The 16077-nt window shown below is 40.2% G+C and overlaps 1 protein-coding gene across 1 annotated transcript in view; it reads left to right on the forward strand.

Moving 5' to 3' along the window:
• The window catches only part of camkvl (CaM kinase-like vesicle-associated, like), a 50875-nt gene continuing 34798 nt past the window's right edge, over positions 1-16077 (forward strand). The window contains exon 1 of the mRNA XM_074682408.1: positions 1-263. The gene's annotated coding sequence lies outside the window, so the exon portion shown is untranslated. The remainder of the gene's footprint in view (positions 264-16077) is intronic.

Consider the following 16077-nt stretch of genomic DNA (forward strand, 5'->3'; position numbering starts at 1 on the left):
AGTGAGTGAGTGAGAGTGAGTGGGAGGGAGGGCGGCAGTCAGAAACAAGCAAACTAATTCTCACCGAGGAACAGACAGTCGTGCCAGAGCAGGAGCTGCGCTTAGTTCACCTCCCTCTGACGCTTTGTGCATCAACAAAGAATCAGTTGGTGTTTTTTTTTTCTTCCGTCGACGCTCGACCAGGTACCAACTAGGACCAGAGTTTTGGATAGGGGGGCCGCAGACACAAGCACCCACACTTCTCCAAGCCGGAACAACTCAAGGTAAGGCTGGATATGCTGCAAAACTGAAGGCGTGGTGAATTAATTTCGCTCTTACAACTCGATGCAATCCCTGCTGGCGGTAGAAAGCAGCTGATGAAGAGATAGAGGAAAGGCGGTGTGTTCTGTGTTCTGTGCCGGGCTGATGGTGAGGCGCGCTGTGCCGTGGACAGCGCGCGTAAAACAGCTGCAGTGAATATCTCCAACTGGCACAGATCCTCCAGAGTTAAGTGTGTGTCTGCCCACCGTGCCAAGAGAAAGTTAGAGGAAATGTCATCTGTTATGAGTAGAAACGGACTTGTTGATTTGTTCATCCTAAACTAAGAATCAAATCACATTTGGCCTCATCTTTGGTTTTGTTAACAAAGGAGCGATTTTATCGAACTTGAGGTACTTTGATGTTATCTTCTCACAGTGTGTAATGGTATGATGCTGGCAGAATTGATGCTTTTATTTTGGCAGCCACTCACTCTAAAACCTCACACTTTTCAAACCTTAAAACGAGCACTTTTCTTTTTCTATTTTGAGTTGGTCGGTTTGAGGTAGACCTCCTGATCTGAGAAGTTATTCCAACAGTTACTGACTTCCTCTGCTTTAGTTTAAGAGTCCCTTTAAAGGAAAAGCAAAGATTTCCTCCTCACACCTTTTCCCCTCAGCGCCTGATGCTGTGAAGCTGCACACAGCTTCAGAATTTCAACTTATTCACTTGTTAATTATGCATCAGACAGTACAGAAGCATTGGCAACTTTACTTTCCATACTGGGTCAGCATATTGACTGCAGGCTTCTGTTGAACCAAGGCTGCTGTAAGCTTTTTAAGTGGGCTTTTGAAATAACTACCAGCGTAATGAGCTCTAATGCTCAAAGTAAGGCTGTAGGTAAATGTTTGCTTTTAATGCATGCGTTGTATGCTGCATGTTTAGAGTTCTGCTTTGGTGGCTGCAGAAGAAAATGTTTGAATTATTCTGCACTAACACACTAAAATGGATTTACTGTCTATTAGAGCTGCAGTGGATAGTGTATCATACTTCATTTTTGCAATGAAAGCAGAGTCCACCCCCTGCTGGCCTCATTAACTTGTTTCGTATGAGTGTGTGTGCAATTTGATAAAGGAGGAGCGCAGAAAAACATCACAGGAAAAAAAAAAAAAAGAAAGAATCCACTGTCGGCCACTACACCACAGCACCCCAGAGAGAGACGAAAGGAGGCTGCTGAACCAAGAGAGGGAGCAAAGTGATGGAGAGAAAGAGGCTGGGGATGACAAAAGGGGGGCAGACAAGGAAAAAAAGGAGGAAAAAAAAGTGGTCGCTCACATATTCATGTCATTTGAGTTGTGATCGCTGCTCTCAATTTCCCACAACACTTGCTTTAAGCCACAGATGGAGGGGAAAAACTTGATTTTATGTAACAGGGTGGGATAAGACAACATTTCGCTTCTATCTATCTATCTATCTATCTATCTATCTATCTATCTATCTATCTATCTATCTATCTATCTATCTATCCGCTGTCCTTAAAATCGACCTGTAAGCTGCAGTTTTTCATGTTTGAACTCCTCTCTCGAGACCTCATTTGGAGTTAGTAGAAAAAACCCACAGCCTTAAGGACAAAAGGCTCTCAAATCATTTGTGTGCCTCTCTGTTGTGTGGTACTACTGTCTGTTGTGTACTGTTCACATCAAAAAAAAAAAAGATGCCCTCATCTGTGGATTTGTCCTGGACCAGCCAGATAGCTGGTATAATCCAGCATACAGAGCAGATATTCAAACAAAGATGGTTTGAGGGATATGCTCTGTGAGTGTGTTCAGGTGTGTTTGCACATGTGCTCGACGTGTTGTGGTCGCCAGCGTGTTGTGAATTTTGGAGGAAAAAACACAACATCAGGGACCAGATTCAGGTTTTAACCTTCATCCACACAGTTGAGTTTGCAGCCCTTTAAAAAATCTGAGATCATTTTGGAGATTTTCAGCCCACTGACCTCACATGTGCACTCACGCGGCAGCAGAAACATTTAGAGGATAAAACAGGATACAGATGAAGGGATGGGTTTGAGAATCACAAGGTGATATATGAGCTCTGATATACAAATTGTGTAAAATCTGTATGATTGGATATGTGGGCATGTAACCTCTCATTTTTGTTGGACAAACATTTGAGTCGCGGTTGAATTTGCTTGCTTATGACCTTATTTAACCTCAGCTAGCCTTTAAATATTTGCTCAGGTTTATGTGTATGACAGATTTTTGGGATGAAGGTCTGGAGGGAGAAAATGACTATCAGAGTGTGTTATTAAATGGTTGTCTTAAAGAAACCAGTAAATTTAATTTTAACAAACTCTATATTATTGTTGTCTTAGTGTACTGTTTGATTGATTATCAATATCTGAGGCTAAAATCTCCAGTACTTTCCCTCTCTGGTAGCCACGGGAGACTGGGACAGTTGTAAGACTTGTAATTGCTCCAATCAGGAACAAATTATGAATCTCCTGATTCACTCTGAACACTCATGAACAGTTCAGTCCTTAGTCCACATGTGTAGCGCTCGTAGTCAGACACAGCCACATTTGAGAGGGAAAACATAATTTCGAGTTTAAAAAAAAGTTACATATTTATTTTTTGTTCAAACTATTTTGTGGTTACACAGTTGAACTTATCAAATATACACCTTGTTACTTATGTGTCTGTTTAGCAATCGTTCTTTCAGATTTTGTCATAATGTTTCAGATGTTACCTGTAAGCCAAGCTAGCTCATTGCTAATCATTTTGCTTATGATATATTTTTTGTGTCACATTTGATAAATTGGGCAGTTTTGACAACCTTGTACTAAGGTTTTTAGTGAATATACATTATTTCAATGCAGAAAATACTTATTTTTTAAAAAGTGAGTGACAGTTTAAATGTTATTCTTACCATAACTTCTTAAAAATAAGAAATGTACAAATGATTTCACTGAATAATAGTGTGAGGATACAATACATACAACATCAGCTGCCTTTAGTGGGAAACTCCTGAATCAGATAAGATACATTTGGCGTTTTAGGTTTGAGTCCTTTTTCTCTGCAGAGCCACAGCAATTCTGTTTAAAGGTCCCATTTTATGCAAAAATCACTTTATTAAGTCTTTTGATGAAATTTGTTGGTCTTTGGCTTTCCTCCCAGCCCACAAAATGTGATATTCAATGACAAAACCTGTACTTAGTAGTGCTTGTGAATGTAAAATCCTGACCTAAAACGAGCTGTTTGGAATTTGGGGATTTGCCGACATCCACGATTCGCTTTTTTGACCAATCAGGAGCAAGTCTGACCTGATTGGTCCACTGGAGCAGATACCCCCGCACCTCCTCCCCGCCCACTCCCCTCCCTGCTGCTGGAGAGAAATCTCTCCAGCAACGGGGAGGAGAATGCCAAAGTTGAAGAGCCATCACTGCTCTGTTTTTGGCTGTAAACAGCCACATAGTTCCATGCACAAGCTTCCCATCTCAGAAGAAGTCAAGACTAACTGGCTAGAGTTCATTTATCAAGGAAATGTTCCAGCTACACTCAGTAAAACTGTGCATGTGTGTGCTAGTCACCTCATGGCTGACTACTTTTCCAACTTTGGACAGTACAACAGAGAGCTAGCAAATAGACTGGTCCTGAATCCAGGCGCATTACCAACCATCCACCAACAAACCTCGGACCCTGGAAATGTGAGTATTTTAAATGCTGTGTGCTGTGGAGCAGATGTAAGATCTTTTCCTCAGTGTCCCCCCTGTCTCTGTGTTAGCTTCCAGTTGCTAACTTTAGCTGCTGTTAGCCTGTTGTTGTAGCCTGTAATGTTACAGTAAACGAGCTTCGCTGTTTTCTAAACATTGTGCACTCGTGGAGCTTGTGGCGCCGCTCTCAGTGATGCTGAAGAGCGGGGCAGTATCAGTGGTGGCTCATTTACATATGAAGGTCACGCCCACTAAATCAGACCGTTCTGAACAGAGGGGCTACGAGAGCCTGGAAACAATGCTGCTGTGCTTGATTTATTGGCTTTTTGGACCAAAACATGTTACTACCATTTCATGGAGACATCGATGATCTATATTAAACTGCAGAAAAGGAGCAGAATATGGGACCTTTAAAAGTTTTGAGGAAAAAACAATAAGCTTTCAATATTTTAAGTCATTATCATGGTCCTTATTTCATCATGTTACATTTCACCCAAAGGTATGTTACAGCTGACTTGGACCATGGGGTCAGCTGTAACAGTTCACTCCTTGTTTTTGGGACATGTGTTTTCTGTTTGTGTTGACATTTTCTAGATCATTCAATAGCAGACACTTGAAACTACTTTGGATAGCAATTTGACAACACCAGGTTAAAAGAGCTCAAAGTTAGAGACAGAAATGTCAAAAAATGTTAGTTACAACTGTCCCTGGTCACCCCTACTTACTTTGACCCTCTTGTCTGATTTACAGCTAGCTGTTTCATGGGTGACATCATAGGTGTGCATATTTTAACAGAACCCTCTTCAAATGAGAGAAAAGTTTCACAAACATTCAAATTTTTTTGAATATATTTCTGAATGGGAGAAAGTCATGATTATGTATCACGTAATATCTTTTATTTGTCAGTTTTGAGCAGAGGGAGATGCAGATGCAGATAAATTTATTCAGTCTAAGCACAGGAGGTAGACTATTCTGCTGACTTGCTTCTTACTTTTACACGGTTTTAATGAACCACCGGGGTTGTAAATAATAAAATGCTGACACAGTTTTATGATAAAATAATCCATGATCACTGACATGTCTCCACACTTTCATGGTTTTAACTCAATTAAATGGAAGAGTGATCTCTGACTGCTTCCGCCAGCCTTCCGGCGTAACTTCTATTGATCGCTGAATGCTTCATCAAGGCTGATGAATGTCGTCTTAACAACAGAAATCCAATCCAAATTAAGATCTTAAATGCTTTCATAATGGAAAAAGCAGAAGAAGGAGTGAGCATGGTGGAAAGGAGGACCATACTTACAGTAATAGTGTCCTACAGTTGCAGTATTGATCAGCCCACATATTTCTCAGAGTTGACTCACTGCAGTCTGAAGTGAGAGGTTGAAGGAAATGTACTTTTTAAAATAGAAAATCAAGAACAAAAGAAACATAAATAACTTTGATATTGCTTATTGAATAGATTGGTCAATGCTGGAGAGAAAGGGTGCAGAAAATTTGGCCAGACTTTGTCAATAAAAGCCACATTTACAGGTTTATGGTTCCATCAATATGAAACCTGATAACGGGGTTTATGTGGACGCTGCAATGCGAGCATCAATACCCCATTACGATGTCATGATATATCATCATAGCTGAGGGAAAATGGATGTTGTGTGTGTGGTCTGACGTGATTGTTTCCAACAGAGATTCGGCTGCTAAATCTGCAGCCAGGATTGGTCAATGTAACTTCTCAAACTCTCTGTAACGTGATATAAGCTCTCTGCCACAATATTTGGTGGCCGGTAATGATCCTTATGTGCCTCGGGGACTTGGAGACAGAGATTTGCCAACATTAGCCAAGCTGAATAAAAGAAAAATGTGTGGTAAGGCAGCACAGGAGCACAAAATGTAGCGGTTAGACAGTGGAGGCAGCGGAGCGAGAGTGAAAAAAATCAAATGCTTCTTGTTTATTTCCGCACACATGCCACCTATGTTACATAAGGATGAGCTTGAGGATAAACTGCACACGCAGCATATGTTTGTTTTTTTTTTCCCCTAACTGACTTTGGTGCCAGAGGTTTCTCATGTCCTGCCCTCCTTGCTCATCTTCTGCCTCTTTGCTCTCACACACTCCCATCTCATCTGCTTGCTGTCTCCTCCAGCTGAGCCCTCTGTCCCCCGTTGAACCCCCCAATGTGCTTTCTGTCTCAATCTGTCATCAAGTATATTTATAACACAGAGTGAGGGAGACGATGATCTAGATATCTGTGTAGTAGAGGTTTACACGTTCTTGGGCATAAATGCAAGATCAACCCTGAATATGTGAGAAGAAGGCGCTTTTATGGAAATACAACTTTTGGAAACATGCAGTGCCAAACAAATTCATTCATTCACTTTAAATATTCAATGTGTGACTCCAAATTACAATGATTGGTCACTACAAAGTTTTATTTCTATGGGAAAAATATAAAGTACACACTGAAGTCTTACTAAGATGCATTTCCTCATAGCAGCTGTTACCTACTGTGGAGTTACTCCTTGTAAATCCACCAAAAAGGAGATTTCTCTGTCCTTTTTAAACACGGGATGCAGCCAAGAAAGGTTAAAAAACAGCATAGAGAGGTCAGCGGTCAGGACTTAATGAGGCAGCTGTTTTATTGATCAAAAATGTCAAAGAAATCAATCAAAGCAAGTAAAGTGAAGCAGCCACACAGTCACCCAGTCAACGGCTGGCTGCTCTTTTTAAAAGCACACCTTGGCTCCGCCCTAAAAGGAAAATGATTGGGTAAAAGGAAAACCAGAATAAAACAAGTCTCACTCCAACACATCAAAACACAGAGTAATTAAACCTTTTTAAGTGAAAACTCAAAATATGTACTCACTAATGTTAGATGGAAAAGCATAGTCAAAATTAAAATAAAGGATTGACTTAACTTAGGACAAAACATTCTCAGGAGCTCCACACTGACCTTTTCACAGTTACACAGGCAAGAGGAATTTATAGTGTCATAAAATATATCAAGTTGAAAGATTGGTGCATTTTATTTCCATCATTTAAATCAAAGTCAGTTTACTTTAATCAAAACAGCAGAGGGCTCAACCACAGTTTCTTATCTTCTCATTTCCAAGCAGTCGTACCCTGCACTCACACTGAACGTCCTCTCTGAGAGATGGTTATTTTTCTGAAGACAACTGACTGCCATTGTGTTTCAAGCTAAAGACACTCATTGGTTGCTATCATATAGAGTTCAAGGTTTCATGCTGCAGTGATTGAACCACTCAGTAAACACCCTTCAATGACTTCATATCAATAAATAAGAGCCAAGGCAACTCGTAACTGTGGATCTGATTCATAGGCACTGTCACACCACTGTGAGTGATAGCCTAAGCTAGCCTTCATCCAGACTTGCAAATATTAAATTCATCCTACTGTACATCATGGTTTGGCAAGGGATTTAACTTGTTTGATCTATTGATCTGACTGTCATCATCTTCTGGGGAAGAATTCTACCTTAAAGAAAAAAAACATATTGAATGTGAATAGTCAAGAAATCAGTGTGTCAATGTGTAGTTCATAAAAACTACTTATCAGCACAGTCATAGTCAAATTACACCATTTAAGACAGATTTTTTAATTTGTTTAATTGTTATAAATTGTTAATCACAAATATTCTATTCAAGAGCTCCAGGGTGAATATTGAAACCCATTGTCATGTCACAATCTTAAGTTATGATATTTATGATTGTAGACATCTTAGCAGTAAGTTTCCAGATAGCACTTTGACAGTTACTGAAACATAAGCTGTCTTACGAGCAATAACCATTGACTATAGACACAGTCTGATGTCACCAGTAAGTTTCAGAGTCTTGAACCCATTGCCAGCTGTTGCCATTTTTCGATATGGTGTCTTAAACTAACTTTCAGTCAATCTGACAAGAGGCACAGAGGTGGAGTTAAGGCCAGTTTTCAGCCGCTTTGTGAACTGCTACAGTGTGCCCGTCAGTCAGGTCGGCTGAGCCTGTAATTATGTGAAATTCAGGACTTTTTCAGGAGTTTTTTGTTTGTTTGTTTTTTAAATTCTATTTATTGTATTTATTTCATTCTTTTTCTTTTATAAATAAAAATCGATACAAAGAAAAAATAAAAGATCCCTAAAACTGAATGGAAAGAAGCAGAAACAAGAAAAACTCTTACTGTATCTGCCCCTTCTCTCACAGGATACAAATCAAACAATCACACAACTATAATATACGAAAATGACAAAAATAATTAAATCCCCCCAAATTGTTAGAATGAGCCCTTTTGGATGTATGTGAATGAAACTTCTAATGGTCCTGGAGCTAGCCACAGGTGGACCATGGAGGAACTGCAGTTTTAAGCACTGCAGAGGTTTCCATTTGGTGAATGGACTCTTTTTAGCAATGAGTTATAACTAAGTTGGCATGACATTGTATTGGCTTAGCAAACCATCAGTTTGTGACTAGTGACCCATGCTGGTTGTTAAACAAGTTTTGTATGATTAAAATAAATAAACTAGAAAAGCACTCAGAGAGCGCAAACCTCCACCAAGCATATTGTGATTGTCACACAACACTTTAGTCCTACTTTAATGTTATACCTCCTTTCAGCAGACTGTCTGCTACAATTTGGTGTTAGTTGCAGGTTTGTACGATAATTTGTTTCCTGACAGTGTTGAAAATTATGATGACCCAGTACATTTTTCATATTCTGGATCTTAGTATCCAATATATTGCCAGGATCTGGATCGTACTTTTACATCTGTCAGAAATTGTGGTGACCAAGACTTGTATTGTTTTGCAAAGCAATCTGACCATTTATCGTGGAGTTATATGCACATATGGTGAAAATGGCCCTATCTCACAATGATAAAGAATCCTTTAAAAACGTGCTTTTTGAGTTATGTTGTTCACAGACAAACAGACAAACTCTCCCAAAAACGTGACCTCCTTGGCAGAGGTCTTAAATAAATAAATAAAGTTTAAACATGTCAATGAAGCTAAATAATGCTACTGTGCTACATTGCCTGGGTTTTAATTATAGACAATCAGATTTTCTTTGTCACTCTGTTGTGAAATACTTAATATCAGTAGTCAGACAAACTGAGCTTTTCCCCCATGGTTATCATTTCCGTTTTCTCCCTTCACACTTACTTGGATGATGGAAGCAGAAAGTAAGGCTAGCATGATTGCTAGTTGAAGCTAAAACTTTTGGGCTAAACAACACAGCAACCAGAAGTTAATGGTAGCACCTAGCTAGCAGTTAGCTCCATGTATTGTTTTGGCTAACCTGACTGATCCAGCTTATACAGAAAAGAAACTGTATACCCAGTGAGTGTTTTGGCAGCCATTGCCGTACTTTTAAAAAAATCAAATAGCGACTGCCCACCTGCTAACAGTAGACATACATAACACATTAGCTTTTAAGCCTACAGTGTAGCTTGGCTTCCCCAGCAGCACAAAGAGCAGCCAATATAGTAACTTTATTATAGCTGAAAGCAATGCCATATTAAGTCAGACAGTTTGATGCCAAACTCTTGTTGGACTCCCCCAGTATATTACATAAGATAATATTAGCTACAGTTAAAGCTACAAAAACAACAAAACATTTACAATGGCAGGAATCCCAGATCCAGGTCACTGCCAAAATTTATCATCTGATCCTCAGGCCAGAGATATGCTCATCAATTCCCTGCCAAATTTACTTGTAACTTTTTGAAATATTTTTCAGACAGAGTCAAAGACAGAAAGAGCACATGCACCAAGCAACTTTACTGGCAGAGGTAATGAGAGGACCTCAGCATGTGTTACTACAATAACACACAGACGTCAGCAGCTCTGGTGTACACTAACACACACAAACACACACACACACACACACACACACACACACACACACACACACACACACACACACACACACACACACACACACACACACACACACACACAAACACACACGCACAAAACGTTTTTTTTTTTCTTGTACTGTTGCACTGGGACAATAAATAGCAGGGCTTAGATGAAACCACAAAACTACAAAGTCTGATTAAAGCAATGAATCAACCTCTACAAAATTCTACCAATGATTAACAAGCAACGTGTAGCAGCACAGCACGGCAAGGGAGGAATGAAACTCATGAAATCTTCATTAGCAGAGCTCAACATCAAGCCCGGGTACGAGACGGGTCTTTGTTGAACTGTTTTGAATTAAAAAGTCCCAGCTCCATATGCTAACAAGAAAAAAAATGGATATGTTTACATCATTCACGAGGAATCACAGAAAGCAAATGTCACAGAAACCCTCATAGTATTGCTTTCTTTCCACTTTTGAAAGGTCAAAGCTGGGGAATAAATAACACCCTGATTTTTCATTTTTCTTTTGGGTGTACGTTCAGACATATGTGGCTGTCATTTCAATTCAGAAAGTCTATTCATTTCACCCCAGGTGATTGCAGTATACCTTAGTTACATTTAATAAAGTGTTAGAAAACAGTTGAACAATAAAACGATTGAGCTGACTTTTCCTTTAAAATTTGCTTTTGCCCTGAGATTTTACATTTAGCTGAAATTCTTCATTATACAATTATAAGAGGTGTAAAAAATACTCAATAATTTAGTTATTAGGTCCTTCAACAGTTGCTCTTTGGTTTGGAGAAAAGAGACACATCAGAGAGTCAGAGAAACAAGGAAGGAGAAGATAGATAAGAAAGGAAAAGAGCAATGAAGATGGAGAGACAGAAAGAGTACTTAATTAAAACGACATTCATTACCAGAGTCTGTGTAAGCTGTCTTCCATGTCTTTATGTCCCCATCTGTCATTTCTCCATCTCCTCTTCCTCTCGTCCTCTGTCTCATTCTCCCCCTTTCCTTCCGCTTTTCCTGATGCTTAATCTCATTGCTTCTGTTTCTGTCACCTTTTCCTTTCCTCTCATGCCATCTATCTTATCATCATTTCTCCACATGCTCTTATTTATCTCCGTCATTAGACAGTTGGGTGAATGACTGCAGTGGCCTTTTGTGAAAGAGAAATCAGGAACAGAGAGGGGAGACAGTATGACGTAGTCTCCCCTCCTCCAAATGGCCCTCTGGAGGACGGCAGCAAACTCTAACATACTCCACCTGGCCCAATTTTGTACTATCTAAGTGCTCTCACCTGTTAATTGGGGTTCTTTTTCATGCTGGTCCAGACAGGAGGGAGCACATTTCTGTCTTGGCTCACTGTTTTGTAGACTTCAGCGAAAAAGAGAAGAAGTGGTGAAAGTGGGCTAGAATCTGGGCCAGTGTACTACAAGGACTTAAAACGGTCAGCGACAGGAATGATGCAAAGAAAAACATGAATTAGTACACACAGAAACGAGTGTAATCCTTCTACTGTTACACTGATGGAGATAAAAATAGAAGGATTAAAGTAATTATAACTTTGGTACACAAGCCATTATTATGAGTAGCAGTCTCTTATTGCTTGCTCATTATGTTCGTCATTGGGATTTATCATTTGTTCCTTCTCCACCAGCCCAGGCTACATCATGCCTTATGTAACACCCCAAGCTGTTGTAAAGATGGATCCAACAAGCCACTGCTTCATTTGTCCGTCAACTGTGGCTCCCCATCCGATCGTAACCACGGCTGCCAAAACTACTACCCCTCATCTCCTGCTAGCCTCTCTCCTGAATAGCTAGAGAGCTAATGCAAGCAAAGGACAGCTGCAGCACAGCACTTTGTAATTGAAAACAATTATGTGAGGGACCAGAGGGAACGGTTTGTGTAGAGGGAGACAGACACGGGCTATTAAACATACTGGGGAAAATAAGGTATATTCCGAACACATTTTTCCACCACCCCAGCAGGAAAAGTGTCAAGTGTCTCCTATTTTGGCTCAACGCATGGATAGTCACGGAAAAGGACTCTTTGCTTTTGTGACACTGCTTCAGCAAGCCACGACAGAAATAGGAATCGCTCTGAAGCAAAGACATTCAGCGAGGAGGGAGAGAAAAAGAGGTCACAACTGATCCGGATTTATTGGCTCAGCTGGTCATAAAGGAGGCTTTATTCTCACATTGCATTATGCAAGCCAAGATCTCTGCTAGCTACAGGTGAAAGATGAGTACTGAGCAGACACCCATTTTCTCCATCTCTGTGTCTCTCGCTCTCATCTTTATCCTCCCGTATTCCCTCCTTTCTTTTTCAGGATGGATGAGTTTAATACTTAACTAGTTAGAGACAAAAGATTTCCTCATTCAAGTGCTTTCTTTTGCTGTCTCTAGCTGAAGTAATAAAAGTCTGGCTCCTTTTCCTGGAATACAGCAATTGCTTCTGGATGTCTTCACCATTCAGCCCTCAGTCCTTTCTTTAACTAACTCCTCTCCACCCTGCTTATTTTTTTCTATTCTTTAAGAGATATATCCCACTGATAGCGTGAATGCTTGAAGCTACCATCAAAACACAAGTGCTGCTTAAAGGTATGGCAGCTAGGATATTATATCTTGGTGTTATTGAGTCACTCCTTCACCCATTCTCTACATTCAAGCCATATGCTTGTACACACAGTACCCGCCCTGCCGAGGCACCCTATGAAGGATCTAAAAATGCTTAGAAGACAGAATAAATGTCTGAGCATCATGTAACAGAAGAAAACTGTTATCTTGTGCAGTACTGTAGCTGGATGGTCATAAATTCAGAGTTTTGTTGATGACAAATTGGTGTCATCCAACTTCAACCCACAACCTCCAAATGTTGCAGTCGGTTGTGTGCTTTGTCAGCGCTCCTATTGCAGTAAAATTCCCTTTCCGTTTAATATGTTATACCTGACTAAACACTAGTAAGCCCAAGTTGTTGGGTAATTGAATTTATCAGCGTGCTTCATGGGTAATCCGCTCTCTCAATTTGAAGCCCCTCAGAAACAGTGACAGGTGGTCTCTTTGCTTGCGTCTGCAAAGAAGCCCAGTACAGGGAATTCAGAGACTTTGTGTCAGGGAGGGAGCAGGATTTTGAGAGGTGAATGGAGATAACCATTCCAGTCTGCTTTATCACAAAAAAGGGAGAGTCAGGGAAGTGATAGAAAGAGAAAAAGGCAGCTAAATGGGAAAAAAAAAAAGCTGGAGCATGCTCTGCCTTTGCTCTGACCTGGTTCCAGTTAATCCGCCTACTTTACACGATGAACATTACCTCCACACAGTATTTATAGAGCCTTTTGGTGTGTGTGTTCCTCTGTGTAAGCCTGCCTGTATAAATATATAGATATATATATAGATATGAATGTGGTTTTTAAAAATGTGGCACTGATTGTAGAGTAAATGCAGTCAGTCTCAGAGTTTAATGAAAAGGGGCCATATTTAAACCTTTATTTTGCAACAAATCCCTATAAGGCTGAATGTTGGAAGCATTGTGGAGGCAACATCTGATACAGTGCCTCTGATATCCACAAGATGAGTGTTCCAAGACAAGATTAAATCAAAGGTTCACACATAAAGTAGGGTGTCAGTAATTATTCTACAATATGTCAACATTGCTTACTAAACACATTGAGCTTAAAAGAGAGCAGCTCGTTTGATTGACAGGCCTGTGGGTCTTTGGCTGCTTCAGACAGATTTTGGCTGTGCTTAAAAACACAGTGCTCACATTCATTTTTCTTCTTTCTTTAAAGCAGTGTCATGTGAAATCATTCAGCAAGTACACCTCTGCTTTTTTTTTAACTACACACCTGCTTCAGCCCCCACCCCCACCTGTCTCCACTTCACTCCTCCATTCCTATTGTTGAAGTGCCAGTTGATATTGTTAATCTGCCTCATTACTTTGCTTTGTTGATAGTTTTGTGCTTTACTTTTGGGATTTTTTGGTTCATGTATTTTAGACTTGCCCGCCCACCAACCTGCCTGGTTTTGTTCAAAGTTTTTCTGCCAGTAAATTCTCTTTTCACAATAGATTACACATCTACTTGTAACCCTCTGTTCTCACTTTCTGAATGCTGCTTTATTGTTAATGCTAAAAGTGCTGACAGGATATCACGTTTAATCAACTGAAATCTGATGGGAATTAAAAAACAGAAACCAATAATTCTAAAGGTGCAAAAAAAGTTAAAATCAAGCCAGATCCACTTCTGAGCATGGGATCCTCTTTGAGCGGATAAATAATGTTAATTAAATATACAAGGTGTGATGGAGTTAGCAGAGTTAACAACAGTTTACAGTACCTCCTGTAGGTCAATGTTCTGTCTATGCTGGTTAAAGGGATAGTTCAGTTTTTTTGAAGTGGGGTTGTATGAGCTCTATGTGACCACTAAGGACATTAGATACAGTAGAAAGGTGTCTCTTCTCCCTCAGTTAGACACAAACTTTAATCGCCGGTGACGAGGAAATAGGCGCTAACAGGGAGAGACCGTACCAAATTCAAAGGCAATTTTCTCTGCCTACAAGAACTAAAATCAAAAGTAATACCACAGTTTAAGAGTACGCTACATAAAATATTTTTTAAGTGCATTAAGTCTTCGGAAATATAAACATTTATCTGGACCTAACTAACTCATGTGTCCTTACGCGCAGCGCTAGTGCGCTCCGTCCCCCCTCCTCCTTTCAGCTGTAGGGAATGTAAACAAGCTATGCTTCGAGCGCCGGTTGTAGCTTTGTGTAAGTTTGATCAAGTATCGTAATTCTTTTGTTTGTACTCTAAGGATTGTGAGGCAGCGTAGGAAATTCAAAATGAGTGACTATGACAGCGACGATGAAGTTTCATTCACTCTGGAACCAAAAGGATACCTGTATGAACCGGAGCACACAGAAGAAGAGCTGCTACAGATGGAGACTGAAAGGAATACAGAGGAAACATCCGCGGACGTACCCTGTTAGCGTCTATTTCCTCGTCACCATCAATTACAGTTTGTGTCTTACTGAGGGAGAGGAGACATCTTTCTACTGTATCTAATGTCCTTAGTGGTCACATAGAGCTCATACAACCCCACTTAAAAAAAAGAACTGAACTATCCCTTTAAGCATTGTGGTTATTTTTAGGGCTGCAACGCCAAAATCGATAAAACCGTTAAAAACTGATTAGTAAAAGCGTCAACATCGTTTTTCCATAGTCGATGCACTGTGCTGAGTCATTACTGTATTAGTTTGTCTTCAGTTTGGTTGTCTTCTTCTTTTGTGTCGGATTATTTAGCAGTTGGCAACTAGCTGAAGGTGCATTACCGCCACCTACTGGACTCGAGAGTAGATTACCTGGGCTTCAGGGCTGTATGCGTCACATGTAAACAGATCAGCGTGGCGGAGGAGAAGCTAAGCCTGCAGGTGAAGGAAACAAGTAAACGCTTGAATAATGGCAGAGGCAGAGAAGCTGTGCGTCCAAAAAACTTCCAGAGTTTGGGATTATTTCACGCTGAGTAAAAGCACACAGCGTTTTAATTGACAAAAATGACCTCAGATGGCACAGCAGTACAGCCGTAATGGTCCAGTACTTAGAACGCAAACATGTTGGGATCATCAATGACGAGCTGGGGAGCTCAACAGTGAGGTGAGGAGCTACGAAATCCCACATACACTCCTTTACATGTTGTGAAATGCATGGTATGTCTTTTAGGACTCGTTTTGTCTTTTTATAAAATCGTCACCCCGCTTAAAAAACCATGAGGAGTTTATTAAACTAACGTTAGCATTGGAGTTAGCTGCCACAGATAGTGGTATGGCAAAGGGGGTGTACTATTTGACCTGCAGGTGAAAAGATTGAGGACACATTTTTATTTTAAAAAATCCCTGTTACTGGACGATAAAGAAATGCTTCGTACAGAAATTATCTTAATGCACTGATTAAGTCAAATAAATCCTGTTGTTTTTAATGTCCAATTCTCTGAGGAATTCAAGCCATGAAGAAGTGAAGAAACCATCTGTAGATGTTTTTTCTTACTTACTTACTCACTTTAAATCTTAGAGAAATCATGCCCTTGGGAAGATTATGTACATTCCAGGACCAGATCTAGTTAGTATTCAATGATAAGAGACGTCTGTCATTCCTGAAACAGCATCCCATTAGGAGTCTTTATATACCCTCACCCTGAGGAAGCTCCACAGGTGTACTGTGGATGCTATAAGGTGTACCCACTCACTGTTTAAAAATAGAGAGGGCCTTGACAG

The sequence above is a fragment of the Halichoeres trimaculatus genome, unplaced genomic scaffold (genome assembly GCF_033239565.1).
Source record: "Halichoeres trimaculatus isolate MK-OKI-2021-1 unplaced genomic scaffold, fHalTri1.1 fHalTri1_scaffold_11, whole genome shotgun sequence".
NCBI classification, from domain to species: Eukaryota; Metazoa; Chordata; class Actinopteri; order Labriformes; family Labridae; genus Halichoeres; species Halichoeres trimaculatus.